General features: G+C 35.4%; 1 pseudogene; it reads left to right on the top strand.

Moving 5' to 3' along the window:
- LOC100480233 overlaps positions 1–25,836 on the top strand; it is a 32,797-nt pseudogene extending 6,961 nt beyond the window's left edge.

Here is a 25,836-nt window from a genome sequence, read left to right as displayed (position 1 = left end):
ACCATATCATCATTACTAGAGAAAAGGCATATTGCAGAGTAAAGACTTTTTATTTCTAGTTACCTCTCCCTGAATAAGATTTCAGAGAAGTAACAGAAACTTTTGATTACCCAAAAAAACAAATAATCAAGTCAAAAAATCAGCCTTAGAAATTCCAGTGGGAAATATAATTCCCGGTTATTTCTTACCAGTCATTATTCCCAGCCATTCTTTAAAATAATAGTAGGGATTACATTACTAATGGAAGCTTAAAAAAATTGCTATCTTCATCCCTGAAGACAGAGTAACAGGGCCTGAAAGCTGCAAATCACTTTTTTGTAATTATAAACTCTGAATATACAGAAGATATAGAACAAATGAATAAAACAAATGATAAACTAAGATCAATAATTTCATTAATTTTTTTAGTGATCCCTTCACATCAAAAATACATGCATAAGTAATAGCTTAGGTTATAATGTGATTTGCAATTAAACTTTTTTGTACCATGGGGCCCTATACCATTACAGAAAGGTATAGAACCAATCTACATACATATATATATACACACAATGTTCCACCAATTTGCAAGGCTTCAAGTAGCCCCCAAGTGCAATGGACCATGTCCAGAATAAGAGCCATTGATAAAATGTGAACTGATGCTTGATTATTTCAAAAAGGTCAACCCTGTGCATCAGGAGTGGCACAAAATACTAAGCAAGACATGAATATTAAAAGCAGAGATTTTGCTTCTCTTTTAAACACATTTGGGCAGGAAAAAAATATCCTTTGATTTATTAAATGTGCTTAACCTCAGTAAGAACTTATACAGAATTATGGTGTCAGTGCTTGCCCACAGAGTCTCTGTTATAATCTAAGTGTTTTCACTTGAGTTGCTCAGATTTTTTTAAATTAATAATCCTTCACCCCTGATACCATGATCTTGTTGAGAGCTGGATGTACATCCTAGATCCTAGAAAGCAAAAAGACTTGGCATTAGTTAAATAAGAACAAACCCTAAGGACTGAACAGACTGTGAATTACAGATCACAGAAAATTCAAATGGAGAATGATGACACAGGAAGGATTAAAGAAAAGTGAAAGTTAACAGCAGGATTAAAATGGATTTGGAGGATGTTTGCTTTCAGCCAAGTTGGAGGGACAGAAATTAAATTTATACTCCTACCTTAGACAACTAGAAAACTGGACAAAATATATAAAACAGTGATTTTCAAACATTAGACAATAAGCAGTTAAGGACCACTCCATGTGAGAAGGAAAATCAATAAAAAGAGCCCTAAAATTATACTAGTTTGTTGCCCAAAGATTCAACAAAGGGAAGAGGAACCCACATAAAACCTGGTGGTCTCATTGAGCTGAGGGGATAAAGACCAGATTTTGAGAGGTTGAACTACTTAGAAAATATGGTGCAGAGCACCAAAGAACAGGGAACCATGCAGAAGGAGCTCTGGAGATCTTCAGAGACTTCCTTTAAGTCTTCGGCTTAGTACAGATCTGCACATCTGAAAGTAGAAACTACATCAATCTGGGAAACCACCACTGAAATGCGGAGGCATACAAATTCCTAAAGCCCACACAAAGCTTGGGGTAGTTTGCATTCTTAGCCAGAATGCTGACATTTCATAAGATATGAAACACTGAATTAAGTTCACAGAAGGCTATTTCATTGTAATGGGGTTTAATTAAACCAAGTGCCAATGGAAAATTCTTCAAAGCAAACCACCACAGACCCAAGTAACTTAAGTGTATACCAGAAGAGAAGCCAACATTACTTAAAGAAACATAACAAAATTCCTAGCCCTCAACATAATAACCACAATGCCTTGGATCTGATCATATATTTGAAACTTGCAAGGAAGGAGAAAATATGATCTGTAACCAGGAGATAAGTCAAACAATAGAAAGAGAGGCACAAATGACTGAGGTAATGGTACTAGCAGGCAAGGGTACTAAACAAGTACTAAATATTTGTCACGTGTTTAAAAATGTAATATAGAAATGATCATGATAAGGAAAAAAACTAAAACCTTTTTTAAAAGACCCAAATGTAAACTGTAGAGATAAATTCAATACCTGGTAAAAGTACACTGGATAGATTTAACAGGAGATTAAAACTGCAAAAGAAAAAAAAAAATCTGTAAACTAGAAGAAACAGAAATAGAAACTATATAAAATGAAGCAGGGAAAGAAAAAAATACTGAAAAAAGAAAAAAAAATACAGTCTGAGTGGATAATTGCAAACAGTTAATATATGTATACAACTGAGTCCTGGGGGAATGGGAGGCAAAAAAAACACATTGAAATAAAGGCCCAAAACTTCCAAATTTATGAAAACCCTAAGCCCACACATTCTAAAAGAATAAACATGCAATAAAACACATGAAAGCCAACGATAATCAAATTCTAAAAACAAAAGATAATGAAAGAAAAAGTTTCAAAGCAGACAGGGAAAAAATGCTACATAAAACAGGACAAAAGTAAGAATCAGAGATTTCTCATTAGAAGCAATACAAACTAAAAGACAATGGATGATATATTTAATGTGTTAATTTTTTTAAATAAAACTTTATCTAGAATTTTATATTCAGAGGAAAAAATCTTTCAAAAATGAATATGAAATAATAAAACTAGTTAAAAAATTAAAAAGCTGGAAATATCTGTTTCCAGAAAACCTGCACTGAAATAAATGTTATATAAATAATAAATAATAAGTGTTAAAAGAACTGTTTAAGGTAGAAGAAAATATTAGATGAAACCTTGCATTTACCCAAGGCAATGGAAAGCACAGGATATTGTAAATATGTTAGTAATGTAAATGCTTTCTCATTTTAAAATTATTTAAAAGATAATGTACAACTTGAAGGAAAAATAATAACAGTGAACTGTGTAGCTTGTAATTTACATAAAAGAAAAACGTATAGGGACGCATAGATGCCTCAGACAGTTAAGCGTCTGCCTTCGGCTCAGGTCGCCATCTCAGAGTCCTCGGATAGAGCCCCGCATAGGGCTCTTCACTCAGTGACGAGTCTGTTTCTCCCTCTCACTCTGTGATATCTCTCACTTTCACTCCCTCTCGAAAAAATAAATAAAATCTTTAAAAAAAGAAAGAAAAATGTATAGTAGCAAAAGTGTAAGTATGAGGAGGAAAACAGGATACTGTTGTAACTTTCTTACAATATACAAAGACATATTACATTATCTCAAAGTAGAATATTATAAGTTAAAAATTGATAATATAAACTCTAGAACTCCCGCCAAAAACAAGTTGCTCAATAATGGAGAAAAAAATAACATTAACTAATATTGATTAAAAAGAAGGCAGTAGGGGGCGCCTGGGTAGCGCAGTCCTTAAGCGTCTGCCTTCTGCTCAGGGCGTGATCCCTGCCTTCCGGGATCAAGTCCCATATCGGGCTCCTCCGCTGGGAGCCTGTATCTTCCTCTCCCACTCCCCTGCTGTGTTCCCTCTCTCGCTAGCTATCTCTCTGTCAAATAAATAAAAATAAAATCTTAAAAAAAAAAAAAGAAGAAGAAGAAGGCAGTACCCATTCACATCAACAATTATGTTAAATGTAAATGATCTAAACAGTCCAAAAAAATGCCAGTGATTGCCAGATGATAAAAAGCAAAACCCAACTAAACGCAGCATACAAATAACTCACATTAATTATGAAGTCAAATAAAGAAAAAAAATTAAAATAATGGAAAAAGATGTACTATATTACAACTAAATAAATGAAAGCTGGAATGACTATTTTACTGTCAGATAAAATAGATTTGGGAGCAAAGACTATTACTAGGGATAATGAGGGAAATTAGTTAATAATCACAAAATCAATGCATCAAGAAGACAGGGAGAATATTAAATGTGTATGCAGCCAATATCAGAACTTCAAAATAGATAAAGCAAAAGTGGATAGACCTCAATGGAGAAAAATTTAGAATTACAGTTAAATATTTCAACACTACTCTATAATTGACAGAATTAGATCAGTAAGGATGTGGAATAACTAAATAGCACTATTAATCAACTTATTCTGACAAAGAAAACATCAATCAAACACATTTACCAAGCAGAGCACAATAAACTTTCTTTTCAAGTGCACATGAATATTCACCAAGATCAACCACATTTTGAGTCACAGGCTATCTAAGAGGATTAAAGTCATATAAGTTATTAAAATACACAAAAAATAAGTATAAAAGTGCATTTTTTGGAATGTAGCTAAAACAATCTTTAGAGTGAAATTTGTAACATTCAATGCTCATATTTTAAAAAGTTCACAAATCAACGATCTAAGTTTCTACCTTAAGAAACTAATAATTGAAAAGTAAATTAAACCCAAGAAGAAAGGAGAAAATACTAAACCTAGAAATCAATGAATTAGAAAGATGGGACATCAGTATAGACCCTACTGACATTAAAAGAACAAGGGAATATTATATACAACCTAATGCCAATAATTCAACTTCTTACTTGGAATATTGTCCATATTATTCTGACTTCAGGCCAGATAAGAAGGACAAATAAAACTTTCAAACTCAACTTAGCTGCACTTATATATAAAAGGCCCTGGAACTTTGTTAATGTTCCCACTGTTCAAACTGTGTCGTTACTCCCAGGGAAGTATTTTGTACTCTATATTCACCAAAACTGAGCAGTGCCACTTTTTTTTTTTTTTAAATCTCTGCCAATAGGTCAAAAATGTATTTATTCACTTTCCGTTTTTCTTACCAGTGAGATAGAATTTTCACTTATTTACTGAACATTTGCATTTCATCTTTTGTGAATAGTCTATTTTTGACCTTTGTGAATTTTGCTATTGGTGAACTGACTTCTGGAGACTAACATATTATAGATATTACATCTCTCTTCAAAGGTATTTCAACAAATTCAACTATTTCTGCCAAATATAATAAAATCTCACACTGTAAAAGAAATTGTTCAAAATGGATACAACAATAACATTTCAGATATCAAAATGAATTCAATTATAAGCACTGGGATGTTTCTGCCCAATTATTCCTAACCAGAGGTACCATAAAAATCATTAATAAATAATTATAAAATATATTGTTGGATTTCATTTTGCCTCTCAAATATGTTGAAACACAACAGTTATTCCTAGAAGCATAGAAAGGAAAAGTATCCTTACCCATGCCTTTCTTCTAACTAATCATTCACAGCACTGAGTGCAACTAATATGAATCCCCTAAATTGTTATTTTTCACTTCACCTCAAAATCTGGATCTGCCCTTTATTCTTTTCCTTCCAGGCTTAGCAGAAGTGGATGTCCTGTCTCAGACCACTCCCCCACCCCAACAGATCCTCTATCTAGACATGTATTCCCCTTTATCTTTTAGATTTGCTTATAAATTCTTCCCTCTTGGTGTTCAATACTCCCTTTTCACTTGGTCCTTGGGTCTTACCTCCTAATATTCTCACATTCCATTACCCCCAAAATACTGACCTCCCCCACATACACACAAATACCTATCCAATCCCTTTCCTTTTCCTCAACACAAAACTTACTGAAATGGAACACTGCATTTATATCTACAGCTTCTATTTTTCTTTTCTCTTCTACCCATGAGGTTGAGTCCTGATCTTACCTCTCTAAAAGTGTTATCTCATCTCTATACCAGGAAATATCTCCCATGCTACCCACCCTTCATATTTTTCTTCTCTTCTCCAAAACATGGCTGTCTTTCTTCAAAGCTGGTTACTATTTTGAAGACCGTTGTCCTGGCTCCTTCTGTTCTGCTCATCCTTAGCCTGAATCATAATGATCAGATCTCTCTACTCTTTTGCCACTTTATTCCTTATAAAATCACCAAGTTCCATTACTTAGATGGAAGCCCTATATGAAGAGTTCCCTCATTTTATATTTTTAGCACAATCTTCTCCCTGAGTTTTTAGCTTCTGGTTACATAGAAACATACCCAGTCCATGACTGTCAGAGCTATATTCCTTCTGCATATAGAATGGAACTCAGAGTCTCTGCCAAGTATTCAAAATTATTTTCTGTAGAGGTATCTACATGCTTCATTAATACTAACTCTCACTCCTTCTCTGTCCAGTTATTCCCATAATATACCTAGGGATCTTCTAACTTTTTTCTGCTTTGTTCAAGGTCTTCGAAAGTTTTCTATAACACGGCCTCTCTGAAAGACCAGATCATGATGGACCCTTTATTGCTCTAAATTCCCAGAAATGTTCTTTTGCATAGTATAAACACAATCAATTTTCAGGTAAGTTGAATCTTAATACTGAAAATGTTGCTAAATTATCTTTCATGTCATTTGGATGATCTTGAAAGTTATAATTAAATAATCATCTGGAGCAATGAAAGAAGTCTAAAATTGAATCATTATTATTAGAAAATCTATAGTATCAGTGTGATTCTAGAAATAAGAAAATAAAGATTTCAACAAATGCAAATGTCTACGCAGTTAGCTAGAAAATGGATTTACATATCTTCAGAGTCAAACAAGCAAACGACCAAAGCACGGGAGCAATTTATGAATCTATGGGTAAAGAAAAAATTATGTAATTAATCTGCAACTTGAATGCAAATATGTAACCACCCCCAAATGGCAGTTACAGAGCAACTTTGATAAGAATTCAGTGTTCCTTAAATCCTTGTATTATCTCCAGAAAATAGAGAGGCTACCCCAAATTATATGGGAGGTACTCCCCAAATTGATTGGAAGAACATATATTTCTATAGTAGTTAAGCATCCAAAGGAAGATTTATAATTAAGCATAAAAATATTATAAAATCAAAGCAATGATGTTCACACTTTCAGTTAACATATTTATTTTTTAATATTTATAATATTTAAGAGAATATTGATTAGAGTAATGCTTCAACACATCCCATTTAAAAAATATAAATTATTACTGGTTTTAAGTTGAAATTAAACAATCTTAACTATTAGACTATTAAATGAATTTTACCATATTTATAGTTTCATATATTAGACTTTTAAGATTTAGTGCTTTGAGAGATTATCAATCAGAAAATGGAAATATTTAAGAGAATTTCCATATGCTATATTTACACATGATAAGTTATTTAAAGTTCTAAGGAACTTAACATTAAGTTTTTGAATGGAACCAAATATTATTCAGCTACTTTGGCAATGATTGCTAGAATATGTTGCATTTTAGAAGGAGAATAAACATTTTGTCCAAGTTTAAAGCTTAAGAATTAATTTTGTTTAGAACTTCAAAATTTAAGATTTCTTTTTTTTTTAAAGATTTTATTTATTTATTTGACAGAGATAGAGACAGCCAGTGAGAGAGGGAACACAAGCAGGGGGAGTGGGAGAGGAAGAAGCAGGCTCATAGCGGAGGAGCCTGATGTGGGGCTCGATCCCATAACGCCGGGATCATGCCCTGAGCAGAAGGCAGACGCTTAACCACTGTGCCACCCAGGCGCCCCAGAACTTCAAAATTTAAGATTTCTTAAACTGAAATTAATTTCTACTTAGTAATTTTTGCATGCAAAACCAATTTCAAAGACACATACACACAACCTCAAATTAATATTTCATTAATGATATGGAAACACAGCTACTAAATATGAAAAGATTTACTTGAGGTCACTAAAGTGTCAGAGTCATAAGTAGAACTTAGACCTCAGGAAATTGATGTTAGTATACAGTAAAGTGACTAATTTCCAAAAAGTCTAAGTAACATGCAGAGCAATTTTAATGAACTACATCATTAATCAAAATAACGTCTCTAAGAGAGGTTACAGAATGAGGAATTGAAATTATATATGATTTCACAAACCTAAATTTCTAGACAAACACCTCCTAAGCTTCCATGTATTTTATCTTTTCTTGGCTTGTTTCAAATAGAGTAACCTATTCTTGAGGAAAAGCAATTGTATGAAGATTTTTTTTTCATTCACATTGTTAAAAGACATCAAAGAATTTCCTGAATTTGCAGTTTCTGTTTTGAAGATTCCTCAGTCTCTGTTCCTTGATAAAATTTAAAAGGAAAGTCAAGAGGTAGACTATAGGGGGCGCCTGGGTGGCATAGTCGTTAAGCGTCTGCCTTCGGCTCAGGGCGTGATCCTGGCATTCTGGGATCGAGCCCCACATCAGGCTTCTCCGCTGGGAGCCTGCTTCTTCCTCTCCCACTCCCCCTGCCTGTGTTGCCTCTCTCTCTGGCTGTCTCTCTCTGTCAAATAAATAAATAAAATCTTAAAAAAAAAAAGAGGTAGACTACAGGAATTGAAAAACTCATTGATATTAATAGAAGAGAGAGCTAAAATCGTTTTCACCTATATCAATGCACATGGGCAAAGTATTCCTTCTGAATGAATAACAAAAGGATGTTCTGGCTAGAGTACTAGATATATTTATGGGTTTTTGTCTTTGTATCAAGTATACAAACCTCAAGTCCTTTAGGAACGAGGTAGTATCAATGAATATGTAAAATGAATGAATTTGACCAAGTATATATAATAGGCCTGAGAACTCTAAGCAGATTTAAAGAGCTCTTAAACATACGCCTCAGAAAATATTTGTTTACATTTTTCTCTAACATCATGTCATGTGAGTCTCGACATCTGATTACAGAATGGTTGCAACGATTACTCCGGCTAGCATTGTCAAAACATTTGTCATGTCGTTTCATAGGACAGTATAAACCAGAGACACTGATGACTTTAATAAATCCTATTTTATGTCATTTTGATTGATCTGACCAAATACTAATGGGAATGGTTCCTGACATTTTTCTGTTGCTGATTGTTAAAACAGAGCGGTCCCCGCACTACCCAGAGGCAACTCAACTTTGAAAAACTGAGGCACATGAACTACAAAAGCAGCAGAGCATACCCTAATTCTAAATAGAAATGGTAGGTTATTTCAAACCATCATATATATTCTACTGCATGTATAAGTAACCAGCTGTCTCTGTGATTCTGAGCAAGAATCACATTTTCTGTTCCTTTTTAAAAATTTATTTTGTTTTCAGTATAGAAACCATCCAAATCTGACAATTTATGCATTAGGTAGTTGTACTCTCTCAATTTTTATTCAATTTATGTCTAGTGGCTTAGAAATTAAACAGTTGTAATGTGTGAAGTTATTTATTTGAAACTGTATTTCTAGAGTATCTGTATTTTAACAGATGCTCTTTTTTAAAATGCCATTTTTACAAGGATATACTATAATTTCTGTATATTTTATTAATAGTGGATTTCTTTAAATTTGTTCTGTGTAATTATTTTTTAAACTGACTTAATATTGCTCAGATATTGACAACAGAACCAGATATTGAGTGTAAGTATATTGTTGGATTACTCAAATATGAGAAACATGAACTAAAAAAATTAAAACCTGACTCTGATCAATTCTCAATGAAAGCACATGACTAGAACTAAAACACAAAATGTGTACAATATTAAGCCTCAAATAATTTTCCCCCAAATCTCTCTAACAACTTTTTAATTAGGTAGAAGGACATGGACATATTCATGTATACATTCTTCGTGTCCTTAGATATCCCACATCATCATGTATAATAATATATCCTCATACAGAGGTTTTAAACTTCAAACAAATCATCATTAACTGCCCCACCCCCCACCCCCACCTATGATTTAAAAACTGATATGCTCACTTCTTTTCCTGAAAGTTCAAAAACACAATTTCAGAATGTTTATAATACCTTCTATCTTCTGTTTTCTCAGTTCTGAATGTTATTACTGAAATGTACCCCATTTTCTGTGTTTTGTTCAAGGGTAACTCAATACTACTGTAAATTAGAACTATTAAAAACATTATAATAAAGAGTTCGGTTTTAAAAGGGAAAAATTTTTTTTCAAGAACCAGAGACACCACTTGAATAAATTATTTAATATATACTGAAACAGCATAGAGCTTCTTCACAAAAAATGGTCGGCATGACAGAAGCATTTCACCTGAAGGGAAGCAAAACTGTCTGCAAGTACTTGAAGAGTAATTTCAAGTGGCCTCTGCTGCTATTTCCTAGAGAGTTAAAGCTCGAAGTTAAAAGAAAACAGTTTAGGGGTGCCTGGGTGGCACAGCGGTTGGGCGTCTGCCTTCGGCTCAGGGCGTGATCCCAGCGTTCTGGGATCAAGCCCCACATGGGGCTCCTCTGCTGGGAGCCTGCTTCTTCCTCTCCCACTCCCCCTGCTTGTGTTCCCTCTCTCGCTGGCTGTCTCTATCTCTAATGAATAAATAAATAAAATCTTTAAAAAAAGAAAACAGTTTAACCTATAACCTAGATTTTTAAAATGTTAGATGCAAAGATGAAAGATATATACCTGGCATAAAGGTGACTAAATGATGAAATTGTTTTTGAAAAAAAAAAATCACAACATTTCTATCCTAGAGCTCTTAAAGGGAAAACCACCACCTGTTTTGGAAATTGAAGGTAAAACTCTCCTTATCTGCATAAAGACGAACTGGATGATACTTTGTATCAGAGTGGTTGGTCTTCTGCACCAAAAAAATGGGATACAGAAAAAATTAAAGGACACAACAAAGCTTACAAAGAATGCTAATTAATGTGTGGGGATATATGGGAATGGTGTGAGACACAAAACATTTTTATTTCAATTTAAGTTGATACTGTCAAAGAGGAGAGACCTCAGATATTATACATGACCAAATACAATGAACACAGATTTCACTTACACACATTCTTTACTAAATGTGTGACAATTTCTTTTACTTTAGTAATTTAGATGACCTCGAATTGGTTACTCCTTCAGAGTTAGTTCACAGCAACTGCATAACCTCCTGAGAAAATGAATGAATATCTAGATGGTTACGTGTGTTTAAAAATATCTTGACAATAAAATGGCAAGTCCATTGTGTATTTAGCTTTTCATTTTAGCTGAAATTGTTCCTTATATAATTCCACTGATCGTCATGATAATTTGAAAGGCAGACATTTCCTTGTGAGTGTCCAACTGTAATATCTCATAGGACCTGCTTGGGGCTAACCTACTTATTGTGAATGGAATGCTTATGCTCAGTGAACTCCTTCAAGTGCTGTCGTTCACTTTGGGTGAAATCCATGAGGACTTTCTTCAACAAAATGAGAAATAGATTACTCTAGCATCTTTCAGGTGAGTGGATACCCTTCTACCTGTCTACTAGAATTCTGTTTGCTTGTCTATTTGGCAATTAGGATATGCATCTAAAATATATTTGGCATTGGATAGGTGTCAAATTTAACCTGTGAGTGATTATATACTAAAAAGGACAGAAAATATGTGGTAAAATGATCAATTTATAACATTTGAAAAATTACACTATCTCCGAGATATCTATCGGGCTTAAGCCCTCTTGACAGTAATCACAATTTAAACAACTTGCATCAAAAATCTTTTCAATTATCCAGAAAAAAGTCAAAACACTACAAATATCAATCTAAAGATGCCTCTTACACAGAGCTGCAAGGATTTTTAGGTCTCTCCTCTCCTCCCACCATCATAAAGTTGCCAATTTAACAGTTGGTAACTTTTGAATGTAATGTTGAATCTCAATTTGTGTCTGCCCGCAATCAGGGTGTACCACAGGGTAGCCTGATAAAAAATCCTTTGGTGGCTCATATTCTTTCCTTTCTAACTCTTATTACATCATTTGCTACTAATAGTCTTGGTTTCTTAGTCTATTTTTCTCTGAATTATGCCTGTATCTCATTAAGAAGCAGCTGGGAGCCTATGAGTAACAAAATGGACTATTATACCAGCAGAACAAAGTCATGTCTCTCAAAAATGCTCATTTTAACTCTGGAATATGGCAAATAAATGCTACAGACATTCAGACCGTATGTAAAGTTTAATATAGACTGAAGAGGATATTTAAATCTGTTTTCTTTAATGAAGTGTATCACTGAAATCAAACTTAAAACCAACCACAAATTCTACTTACTTACTGATTTTTTAGCTTCTCAACAAATATTTCCTTTCCAAGAAACACATAGACTTTACTCTAAGCCAAGAGAAACAGCAAGCAAAAGCATACATGTAAAATGAAGAGGATTAGGAATAATATTGGAGGAAACGAAAATGTATTCACTAGAGATGTTAAACAGGAGAGCGAAATGTTAAGTTACTGATGATAACAACACTGTAAGCTCTTCTCATTCTATGTGCAGTTAATTAGACCAAAGGACTATGACAGTCAAGCCATAAACACGGAGAAAAGCTAAAGCCCTCTTTTCTTTTTTTTTTTTAAATGAAATATCAAAAAGTTAGTCAAAGGATGGTGACAAATGAGAGAAAAGATCATCATTGTTTCAATCAAGAAGTTATGAGGAGGAAAAAAACAGCTCTGAAAAGAATATTAACTGCATATAAAATAAGTATATTTCCACGTATGTGGGTTACATAGACTGCTACGATGGTTTCTTTTCTTCTTTTTAGTTGGTCTGTTTTATTCACGTGACCATGCCTTGACTTCACAATTAGCCTGTAAGTTTGTTGAGGGACGGCAGAGACAATTATAGATTTGAACTTCCATTCGCCCCAAGAGGTAGTAAAGGAGCTGCTTAAGTAGTATTTTTGAATGAAAAAAAATATTCTGGGGCGCCTGGGTGGCACAGCGGTTAAGCGTCTGCCTTCGGCTCAGGGCGTGATCCCGACGTTATGGGNTCCCAAGAGGTAGTAAAGGAGCTGCTTAAGTAGTATTTTTGAATGAAAAAAAATATTCTGGGGCGCTTGGGTGGCACAGCGGTTAAGCGTCTGCCTTCGGCTCAGGGCGTGATCCCGACGTTATGGGATCGAGCCCCACATCGGGCTCCTCTGCTATGAGCCAGCTTCTTCCTCTCCCGCTCCTCCTGCTTATGTTCCCTCTCTCGCTGGCTGTCTCTATCTCCGTTGAATAAATAAGTAAAATCTTTAAAAAAAAAATATTCTGTATATTATGTAGTAAATCTTTTTAAAATTGACTGTTTTGTGTACANTTTCTTCCTCTCCCGCTCCTCCTGCTTATGTTCCCTCTCTCGCTGGCTGTCTCTATCTCCGTTGAATAAATAAGTAAAATCTTTAAAAAAAAAATATTCTGTATATTATGTAGTAAATCTTTTTAAAATTGACTGTTTTGTGTACAGGCCGAGTAAGAGCTTCCAGGTAAACCAGCTTCTACAATTCCCTGAACAAAAGGGATTAAATAAGATTAACTTCTACTAGCATGTTCTGGTCTATACTATTTTTTTTTTTTTTTAGTTTCTATTAAAGTTCCAATTAGTTAACATACAGTGTGATATTCATTTCAGGTGTCGAATTTAGTGATTCAACACTTACATACAACACCCAGTGTTCATCACAAGTGCCCTCCTTAATGTCCATCACCCATTTAACACCCGCACCAACCCCCTCTCTGGTAACCATCAGTTTGTTCTCTATAGTTATAAAGAGTCTGTTTCTTGGTTTCTGTCCTATACTTTTATAACTAGTTTTTTTCAAATATATTATTATCAAAAATCATATTTAAAAATTGTTTCCCATTATTTGCTACAAAAGCAGAGAGCTCTGAGCAAACCCAGTATTTATAACGGCTATAAATTTGCTCAGGAAAGAATGGCATGTCTTTTCCCATCACTGCCAGGACAACCCTTGTATACCTTTATAACCTCATGTTCTAAATAAAGCAAAGAGATGCTCAAACAAGTGGCTGGATTGCAAGAGCACCAGCATTTTTCATAAGAGGTGCTGTTTCAAGATCGCCAACCTATTACCACAGGTAGTAGCCTGCATGGCATAATTGAGTCTTCTAAATAATAAATTATTTTATACATTGCTTGCTTCATGGAAATTCAGTCTGCTGAATATTTATAATCTTCCTGACCTAAAAATATCATAATTTATACGCCAGATGATAACATTCACAAAGTTAGCCTCCTTCCTCTCACTCTCTTCCATTAGATTAAAAATACAAATATAAGGCATCTCGACACTAATCCTTAGCAAGATTATTTCAAACAAATGTTTTTTTTTTAATTTTTGCTCTTTCTCTTGAAATGGAGTATTAGATCTGAGAGGCATTGCTTTTCTGCCCTTTCCTGCCTAAATTCCTCTAAAATATCACATCATATTTTTCTGTATTTCCCATCATCAACATATATGTGTTCTATCAGAACTGATTTCTGTAGTTCTGTGCTTTAGGCAGTAGGCAGTATCATAACCCCAGCGACACATACAATAATGCGAAGTGTTAATCACAGGGGCAGAACTCAGGGCATTGCAAATTTGGCATTTCCAAAAAGGTCCAGATGCACAGTGTAGACATTCTCTATTCACTCATTAGCATTCCAACATCATAGCTCGTGAATGAACAGCAGTGTAGTTTTCCAAAACTCACTTTATAAAAATGGCAAATTTTCTCAGACACAAATTAAGTGAGACCACATTTGCACATAAACCTAATACATGAATTGGCATGTTCATTTGGATCTCCAAATAGCATCTACACCTGTTTCTGAGTGTGTGAAACAAATAATTACCTTTGCCTCTAACTCATTCTAATGAGTTTTATGAGAAGACAAATCATCAAGTCATTCATTTTCTTTGGCAAGTTCTAGATTATGAACGCACTGACTTTCATTAAACACATCAGGTATTTTGATTTTTAAAAAGGTCTTCAATATAACTAAAATTCCACTGCCTTCTAAACAAGAGAGGAGGAAATGGATAGAAGAGCAACAGGAAGAAGGAGATAATATTTTACATAAAGAGAGGACTTCCAAAACTATGTCAAAAAGCTTTCTGAGAAAATGGATGTGAATTTACTGCCTGAATGAGTCTGACCCCATCCATCACCTTCCAATGAATGATAGATTGTTCAATACAATATGTTTGCTTTTTCTATGTCCCCATATTTGACACTTTAAGGAGACATAAAAACACAGAAACCCTTCAAAGACTAACCTTTTACTACAGCAATTGCTTCTGAAGTATATGTGAGTGACAGAAAGAAAGCTTAGAAGACTATTTCTGAAAAATATGTGGCATTTTATAAGGAAACAAGATCATGAGGTATTTCACTTCAGATAAATTCTAAATCATTGCTACATCCATACAACATACTGAATTAAATAACACAAATTACATTTTAAAATCTATTTATAGGAGGTATCCATTAAAAATGGCCTTTAGGAAGTTACTCTTTATAATATCAGTGAGATGGTCAAGTAAATATCAATGCAATTACTGGGGTTGGCATAAACAATTTTTTGATGCAATGGTGGCTTTATAAATATACTTACTACTATTAGAATTTGGCCCTTACTACTTTTAATTCTGCAGTTGAGTTTCTATAATAAAAGATGTTTCCAATGGTACTTTTATTAGTATTTGAATTTCCTTCAGATTTTATGCCGTGTTCTATGCATGTTTTGCTCTTGCTTTTATTTATTTATTTATTTATTTATTTATTTATTTATTCATTTATTAAATGAAGTACCTGGGGACTCCCGTACGGTAGTAACATACAAATAGAATGTCATATCATATTACTCTTTGCTGAAGATCTAGCAGATTCCAACAGGAATGCAGTGTAAAATTGTTTTTAAAAATCCAATGCTTACAACCACTGTCTTAGTTTGAATTCTCCTGATAGAAAAACCTGACACAAGGACTGAGATGCAGGTGATTTATTTGGGAAAGAATCTCAGGAAGTTAGAGTGAAGGAGTGGAGAAAGTGAGATAGAAAAGCAAGAGAAATGAATGTGTCTTACTAAGCTGGTTACCTCTGTGGACAGCTGGGTCTTAATTCCCCAAGGGCCTCTGAGGAATCATGTAGAAGGTGCCTCAGAACCACCCCTGTGAAAGAGAGCAGACTGGGGCCTTTATGCACTAGACTACCCTCAGCCATTAGGTGAGAGTTACTCCAGAGGGTATTATAAGCCCCACAAATTCACCCAAGGTGAGAAAATCCCCCTGGTTTCAGGGACAGCTCCAAGACAGAAAAGCATGAGTGTTTGAAGTGGGCTATTGGACCGCTGCACCCAGCTACAGGCTGAAATCAGAGGCGGCCAAGGGATGCAATGCAGAGCTCAAAGGGCACCTGTTACAACCATTAAACCCCTTGTACCTCTTTATATGTGTATTTAAGAGGCACTAGCAAAGAAATATGGGATAAAGATGTTATGAGCTTTGAAATCAGACCTGTATTTAAAAGCAGTGCCTACGTGATTAGACGATCAGCACTGGGAAAATTCATCGCTCTGCCTAGGGGAGGATAATAGCTATCTTCTCGGGCTACGGTCAGGATTAAACGAATTAAGGTAGAAGAAACAGCTGACATATTGCAAGTGTCTGCGAGTGTTAGTTACTATTGGCTTGTGCAACCTATAGTGATAACATCACACTCATTTCATATGATTTTTATTCACTGAAGCTAGTATGGATGTTTTCTCATGTTGGGATGTTTTCTTTGCTCAGCTCGGTCATTTTGTGTGTGTAGATGTGCTAGAAAAAGTACATTCCATGACAGCCTGCTTATTACCAAACTCGAAGGCTTGTTAAGTTTCAGTGTAACTATTAATTAACTCAGGAAAGATTTCCTTAACTCACTAGACTAGGTTACCCTTCCTTTGTAACACTTAAGGTATTTGTTACTAATTATACGTAGTTATAATAAATTGTAAGCTCTATGATGAAGAGAAATGTCCATCTTGTTTCCCAGGGCTATCAATTAATATATTTTGAATTATACTAATATATCTTAATCACATACTAGGAGAAGTCAACAAAGTTTTTACCCCTCACTTTTATCTAAATGCAGAGATCATGTGAACTCTTGACTACCAAGAACACATAATATTATACACATTGGCAATACAACTTTTGTATTTTGGCAACGATCTTTGTAGCCAAAAATAGATCTAGGTGTGATTTTTACTTTGACTCTACAGCACACAGTTGAAAGTAAGCCTGATGTGATCCTTATTATTCTTCTACAAGCATCTGTCTACCTTTTCACGGAGGTACCACCCTCCTCCAATGAGTGAGAAAAAGTGGTCAAGTGCCCCAGTATAGGTGAGGAAGGGATACTGAGTGAAAATTTCTGACCTCAGTTCTCTGCACCCCCAGATGAACCAGAACATATGAGACAAACGCCCTGGACCCTGTTCTTTTCTGCTTAGATGATGGAATGGGTACAACAAGAGATTGCTTTTCTCAGGGGACCATTTTCAGGAAAGAAAAAAAAATCATACATGTTAGTGTTGCATCTAAACTTCCTGAGGAGTCCCCAAAGCCAGATTTTTTGCATTAATCTCTACATGGAAACAAAAGAGCAAATGTTGTCCTCCCCCCTAGGTCCCTTTTCTCCTCTCATTCAAATCACATTAGGGGAGGCTGGGTGCTTCAGTCAGCTAAGCATCTGCCTTCAGCTCAGGTCATGATCCTGGGGTCCTGAGAATGAGCCCCACCTCTGGCTCCCTGCTCGGCAGGGAGCCTGATTCTCCCTCTCCCCACCCATTACTCTCTCTCTCTCTCTCTTAGGTAAATACATAAAATCTTTTTAAAAATCACATTACTTTTGCTCATGTTTTTCTCTTTAGGTTTTTTGTCAAGATTTTCTGATTTGGTTTCCAGTCCCAACTTGGGTTCATCTCTTGATTCAGTTGCTTATATGTATCAAATATTAAGTATGGTTTGATTCCGTTTTCAGTCCTGAACCCTTTCCTGAATTGCATCACAGCATCGAACAGTTCTAGCTTTCTTCACACCTGGACTCATTTGAGGGCTCACCTTGCTGATATTGGATTTATCTTTTATGTTCCCTACTACCTCTTAAAAATGATAACCTCGGCTTAGATAAAACTTTCACTCTCTGTTTGGTTTTAATCACTCAGTTTCCAATTACTTGGAAATTGACCTATAATTGGTAAAATTCCTGGCATATTCCTGTCAGGATCTACTCCTGTCAAAACCAAGTCTGACTTCTCTTATGCAGATTTATCAAAAGGGGACTTGATGGGGAATTACAAAGACTGGGCTGTCTGCATTACTAATCCTTTCCCAATTACACTCATTCAATTATCTTTATTTGCTGCTCATATGGGCTGGATGAGTGTTCACTACATAGAATTACATGGTATTGAAGGGAAGCATCCTGGTGGGTGTCCAATAAATGCTTTGCTGATTAAACTTTGAGACTGTCATTTTGCTCCAAGGATTAGCACGAAACAAACTATTTTGCATATAATGGGTACTCAATAAATATTTGTTGAATTAAATCAAGTGTTTTCTCTATGTTCAGCTTTAGACAAGTCTAAAGTACAATACATGGTAGCATCATTTGGCATTCGATTTGGAGCCAGCCCTTCTGTACCCTGTAACCTTTTATGTAGGCTATAATCACGCTCATTCTATTTTGGAATTTGGACAATCACAAGGCTGGAGATAACTTTGAAATCAACCAGCTTTTCCTACAGCTGTTGTACCGTCCTGTGCAATATTTCAGATACAAAGAATATTCCAGATACTGAAGCCTCTGCCATACAATGTAATGAGAATGCAGATAGTCCCAAACAGGATTAGCAGAAAAATGTTTCATATTTGCAAAATATTTTGATCACAGTGGCTGAAAATACCTACAGCGGGTTGGCAAAGTGACTGCAGTAGTTTCAAACCATTAGAATGCGTAGAGGAACAACTCTGGTATAAAGTAGCTTCTCGGAATAACTCACCTTAAGGCAGCACTTGAAGATCCTGTGAACTATCAGCTGATGTGTCTTCCTAAAGGGAAAGAAATGTTCAATGTACCAATGAAATACATGACTCAGGAATAGGTACGAATGACTGTTAAGGCTTTGTGCCATACGAAGATGGTTCTTGCTGGTTTATTGTTAAAACACGTGGTGTCAACCCATGAAGAACATTATCTAAAGCCAGGGTCTTTGTCATTGACACCTTTTCCCCAGAACCATATGTCCCATCAAGATTTGCTGTTTGTGGAGCCACCTCTCAAAAATATTTAGAAGTAAAGGTACCAAAGGAAAAATGAGCAAAAATGAAAGGTTCTGTAAACAAAAACTTTTAGAGAATGTGGGCTTCTGTATCTACTCCTCGGTGAATTACAACACATATTAAAGGCTGGGGGAAATCCTGTAGTAAAGAAATAACTTTAGCTTTATTTCACCTGATAGGTCCTTCTTGCTTCTTTTTATATAACCTTATCAATACCCTATGAACCAAATGTTCTTTACACACTTTGAGAGATGCTTCTCTGGAACGCAATCCACAAATGAAGAGGATCTCCAGAACGTTTCAAGTTATTCTCCCCTTTTCATTGACATGAAAAATACTAAAAGGCCTTTTACTCCCAAAAGTGCCTTTTTTACATGCTTCAGGATTTGTAAACAGCCGGTTTAATTGAGTAATCCATTATGGACTACTCTCTGATTGTAACTTCTGTAGCAACTAAAGTGCTACTTTCTTGCTGAGCACAGAACTCCAAGGATTCTCTGACTGGGGTTTTCCAATTAAAGATTCTGTCCTGTCAAGTCTTTTTTATCTGGAGTTCTCCCTCAAGGAAAGAACAACCTTTATTTCTATGCCTCAGAATAAAATTTATTACTGGCATTTAGCCAATATATTCACTTAGTTTTAGGGTTATTTTAATGAATATTACTCAAATTCTTACCAGTTACAGTCAACAGACAATATACTCAGAATATGAAAATGATCATAACAAAGACCCTGACCTAAGAGAATTAATATTGTAAAGAGTAAAGAAGAATGCTAAACAACTAAGTATAATTCCATCGGGATTATGATATTTTATAGGTCATTGCAAAATACTATAGTAACACATTAATATTATTAATTCTACTTTGAAGGACTTGGGAACAATCCAAGAGGTTGAATAAAAAAAAAAAAAAGACTAAGTATTCCCCAGGTCAAAAATTCATTCCTTTTTGGTGAATATTCATTAGTAAATATTTATTGAACACCTACCTTATGCAGGCATTCTCCTAGCCCCTAGTGGGAGGGGCACAATAAACAAAAGAGACAAACATATCTGCCTCATGGAGCTTATTTTCCGGTAGTAAATTAGATTACACATGAAACTACATATATAAACAAAATAAATAAACCACATGCTCATTTACTAAAAATTAAGGCAAGAAAAGTAATCTGAAGAATCTGTGGCCGAATAAAGGGTGAAATTATAGCATAAATGGCAAGAGAAATCCTCACTAAAGTAACTTTTGTGTAAAGTCCTGAAGGAAGTGAGGAAACAAGCCCTGGGAATATCTGAACACGGTCATTCCAGGCAGTAGGAACTGTGAGGGCTAAGACCACAAGCTGTACGACTTCCTGGCGTGTCTGAGGAAGTGAAGAGACCAGCATGACTGCAGCAGCAAAGGAAAGGAAAAGAGGAAAAGGGAAATGAGGTCAAGAACTAAGGGGGTCATATGCAAACAATGAATCACAGAGCACTACGTCAAAAACTAATGATGTACAGTATGGTGACTAAGATAACATAATAATAAAAAAGGGGGGACAGAAAAGAAAAAGAACTAAGGGGGCCAGATCAAGTAGGCCTTATCGGTTTCAATAATGACTTTGGCTCTTACTTAAGTAAGAAGACATTCCATGCGAGGGTGCTAAGGAGAGAAGTGCCATGATTTGACTTACATATAACTGAATGTTAAATATAGCACTTGAATCACCATATTGACAGTAGACTGAAAGACAGTAAGAGTAAAATAAGAGAGATGAATAAGGAGGTTATTAAAACAATATAAATGAAAGTTGATGGCAACTTAGTCCACAATGATAGAGTGGGATGGGAAGAAATGCTTGGAGTCTTTAGTATATTTTGAAGGATTTACTAATAAATATAGAAACTGAATGAAAGAGGCAAGTCAATATTACTTCAAGTTCTTTGAACTAAGGTACATGAAAAGGGAACTGCCATCAAGTGAGTTACAGAAGGCCTAGGATGGATCAGTTTTCTTAGAAGAGGGAATTTTTCTTGAAGCGTTATGGTCCCTTATTTGCCTGTACCCATTCCAAGACCTGGAAGAGGTCCTAAAAATAAGTTCACATGTTCATATCTTTCTGTGAAATTTGCTGAAGTAAAATATTTTAACCCAGATCAGCTGACTACCATTTCGCTTTACCTTATCCTCCCCTCCATCATAATTCTGCTCCTACTTCGAATGCCTGTGGGTACTTTTGAGATCCAACGTAAGATCATTTAAGTTGAAAATATGATTAGGTTGAGTCTAATGGTATATATATATATTCCATGTATAGTAAAGTTATTGCTAGCCATCCTCCTATACTCCAGCTACCGATGTGATGATCCGTCTGGCATCGTGACATAAATGTGAGAACTGGGGAGTGCAAATGAACACATTCTATAGCATCTAGGAACAAAACTATGGGAAGAGAGGAAAAAGAGGACTGAAATGTACTGAACCAGAATTCAGTCATGGAGAATTCTTTGACTAATCACACACATAAGACTGTTCATGCAAGTTTCTACATTTATTGTCAGCTAGTCAAAACAGAAGTTTTCTTCTACTTACACACAATGATGCCGTTATACAGTTATGATCACAATAAATATTTTGTGAGAATCATACCAAAAAAAAATTTATCAGAATTTCTGTATCTGTGGAAGTACCACAAAGAGGGAGTATTCTATGTGTGAGGTCACATATTTGATGCTTTACAGTGTACGAGGTCACATCTTAGTACATCTGTTGCATCTTGTTCTCATGAAGACTGCATTTCCTTGAAATTATTTACAAAAATGCCACCTTGAAACTGAAATGGCCTAAAATATATATACCCCAATGATAAAGCTCCTGTATAAATATATTCATCACTAAATCAATGGTTGTTATATTGAATAGACTGTGGTAATTTTTTTTTTTTTGATAATCCAATTCATGAAGAGAAGTGAACTCATTTTAACATATGGGAAATATATTTAACTTTATTTTCTCAGTTGACACAAAATAGTGACACTAACCCCCCCCCCAAAAAAAATTCCCCATAATATATGGCTATAATGAATCAATGACAAGCTGATTAATGACCATGAACAATTCAAATAGTATTTAAGATTGGAAAATACAGGAGAAAACTGTATGTGCCCTGAAAACTTGCAATTCAGATAATACTCAAAAAAGCTTTTACCAACTTAATAATTCTAAAATTCTACATGACATTTCCAATTACAAGTGTGAGACATAAACATTTCTAACATACCAAAATAAGAAAAAAACAAATATTGATGTTAGAGAATAGCCAAATTATCTTTTTCTTCTTTCCAATATAATTGATATCATAAAATTATTGGAATATGATGGAATAATTGCAGAGTAGGTTACCAAATGGTGGGGGAGAAAAGTATTACAGGCGTTTTTTAGGCAGTTCATTAACAAAAACAGCATGTTAATTTTCTGGATTTTCAGATGTTTAAGGTATTTGTCAATTTTTAAATTTACAATTTGTTAATATTTCTTTTCTCGTTCATCATGAGGATTATGACAGAAAATGTCTAGAGTGATTTGAACAGACTGTTGTGAGAAATATGGATATTGATGACTCTGTTGCTGAAGACTCAGAATGAAGTAAGGAGCATGGAGATGAAAACTAAATTGCCTCAGAGGATTTACGAACCATCATGAATAAACTGTTAGAAATACGGACACAGAAGGTACTTCCAACGAGGGCTCAGAAGGAAATGAGAAACGTGTTTCTAGAAACTAGAAGAAAGGTGATCCTTTGTTACAGAGTGGCAGAAAGCTTAGGGGAACTCTGTCTTGCAGTTATGTGGAAAACAGAATTTGTGAGTTTTGAACCTGGATATTGAGCTGAGGAGATTTCTAAGCAAGTGCTGGATGATCTTCTTGAGGCTTATAGTAAAAATGTGAGAATTTAGGAGGAAAAAAATGTTAAATGAATAGGAACCAGGACTTTCAGATTTGAGAAATTTTCAGACTCCCCAGATCACAAAAAAAAAAAAGCTAAAATTAAGAGATTCACTGCTAGGAAGCATGCTCTAGACAAAAAACCAAACCAAACCAAAATACCCAGGGGTGTGGCTCTACAAGTTTTGCCTCAGAAAGATCAAGAGGTCAGAGTACTCAGTTACATGAAGAACTCTTTGAATAAACTTAAAGTGTGGATCACAGATCTCATTTAAACTAGGAAAAGATCTAGGAAGCTTAAGGGCATTATCCCTCAACCATCTCGGCGAAAGTCAAAAATAGGGATGGGATTATCTAGGAAAGATCTATGGACAATCCTCCTGCTAATGACATAAGTCTCCGTGACATATATAAGGAGACTCTCAAAGTTCTTAAGTACTTTATACAAGCAGAGACACCACCAGCTTGGACCAAAAAGAATAAGGAGTCCCAAAGAAAAGAAGCCCATAGCTGTGCACCACCCCACCCTCCCTTCCAAATACTACTGGCAGGAAACAAGCTGATAAAACCGCCAGATGCAAAAACACTTGCTGCTTTTTTTGAAAAGAGAAGAATGACTCAGAGGGGATAGCCAGGAGCCTAGAGGGTAGAGCCACAAGCTATAAAGGATTATCCCCAGGTCTTGATATCTAATGCAGTTTTCCAATTCAAGTTTCCAAATTTGTTGGGACCGATGACTCCTTTCTCCTTCCATTTTATCCCTTTTTGAACCAGGATATCTGTAAGGATTATCCTATGTCTGTCCCATCACATATTATGGAAGCAGACAGTCTGCTCTTTAGTTTCACATATCCGTAGATGGGGAGAAAACAGGCCAAAGACAGATTATAACAGCCACACGTATACCTAATTTGGATGATATAGATAATGATATTTGGGGTTTTTCAGCTGATAAGATTTAGGTAAGACTTTCGACTTAAGAGTTGATGCTGTAAAGCATCAAGACTTTTGAGGGATATTGGGATGTGGGACGAATTGTATGTATGTTTTATGTGGTAACAATGTGAATCTTTTGAAGCCAAAGAGTGGACTGTAGTAGGTAGACTAATAGTCTCTTAAGATGTCCATTGACTAACGTCTGAAGCTTGTGACTATGTTAATTTATGTGGCAAAGGGGACTTTACAGATGTGATTAAGAATATAGACTTTGATGTGGGGAGATGATCCTGTATTATATGTAATATATAACCACATAGTCCTAATAGTCAAGAACCTTTCCTGGCTGTGGTCGAAGAGAGAAACAATGATGGACGATGACTCAGAAAGGTGATACATGACAAGAACTTGACCTGCAATACTGGCTTTGAAGATGGGTAAAGAGGGAGCCAAAGAATTCTGTGACCTTGTAGAAGCTGAGAATGACCTTTAGTTTATAGCCAGCCCAACAACAGTGACCTCAATCAATCCTCCTCACAATTCAAATGAGCAAGGAAATGGCTCACTCCTCAGAGCCTCGAGAAAGAAGGAAAACCTTGTTAACATCTTATATTAGTGCAGTGATACCTGAATCAGACCTCTGACCAACAGAACTGTAATTAAAAAAAACTGTTGGTTAAACCATTAAGTATGTGGTAATTTGTTATGTCAATAACATAAAACTAATACAGGTATTGAAAACTGAACTTACTACTTATAAAAATAGCATGAAATTCAGTGTGGTTGAGGCAAGGAGTATTTAAGCTAGAGTGACAGGCAAAATGATAAAGCTTTGGGGTTGGCCAGATTATGTGTATCTTTTCATCTAACAGGATTTTTAGTTCTATGAAATGGGGACCAACGATAGACCAACTATAAAAGGAAAGAGTTTGGAAAATGAGCAGAAACTGAAGCAGTTCTAGAAGGCCAAAAGCAATAATTACCCAGAACAATGCTTCTGCCACCATTTGGCAAACTGCTGCTGAGTCCACAAATGGACAGATTTTAACCAGCACTTTGATTTTGCCTCAGCTGCTACAAATTCAGTCCCAGATATAAATGTTCTGAAAAGCAAGTCCATATCGAGTGCATATATTCCTTCTACAAGAGTTGATGGAGTTCCTTTGACTTCAACAACGAAAGACAGGAATGGCCTATTGTAAACATTATACTTAAGGGAGAGGAGGAAAATGGGAAGGAGGAATTGTCACTGACAATGACAAATGATCAAGTCTTGAATGTGTCACAAGACTCTTAGTAGACATTAATTATAAAAGACCAAGGCTAATCTACCAGACATATAAGGTACCTAAGGAATGCACAATAGCAGGTCATATCCAACTGCCAGCTATGTTCTGATGAATAAAAGAAACCATAGAAAGAGAAATGCACTTTAACAAAACAAAACAAACAAAAAAAAACCCCCTCAATCCTGAACAGAAATCAATGTTATTTTCTATTTGGTAAAACTTGTAAGTTCCCAGAACCATGCGATCTGCCGCTTTCAAAGTGAGTGGGGCAGGTGAATATCCAATTGAACAAGACCAGTGACTCAGCAAAAGAATTCACAAGTGTGAGAAACAGACCACCACATGTGTCTCTCATTGTTTACTAAAATCAGCATCACTAAACAGTCTAAGTAGTCTGGAAATCTGGACTCGAAGAAACTTCTATACCATCCTCTGCTGGGAAAGAAAGGGTTTGCTTTAACTAGTGACATCTAAAAGCTATCATTTCCTTGGCATGTACTGCATTCAGGTACATTCTACTAATTGCTTGACATGTTGTCCTCACAAGAGCTCTATGAAGTGGGTATGATAGTTACTGCTTTTACAAATAGAGATTCTGAAATGCAGGACTTAGAATTTGCTGAAGTTATGAAGATAGTAAGGGACAAAGGACAGGTCAAGGCAAAAGACAGGACAAGCAACAAGGGACAGGCCAAGACTCAATATTGGTTATAG

This window comes from Ailuropoda melanoleuca, chromosome 20, assembly GCF_002007445.2.
Source record: "Ailuropoda melanoleuca isolate Jingjing chromosome 20, ASM200744v2, whole genome shotgun sequence".
Lineage (NCBI taxonomy): Eukaryota > Metazoa > Chordata > Mammalia > Carnivora > Ursidae > Ailuropoda > Ailuropoda melanoleuca.
This window is presented reverse-complemented; position numbering and strand designations above follow the sequence as displayed.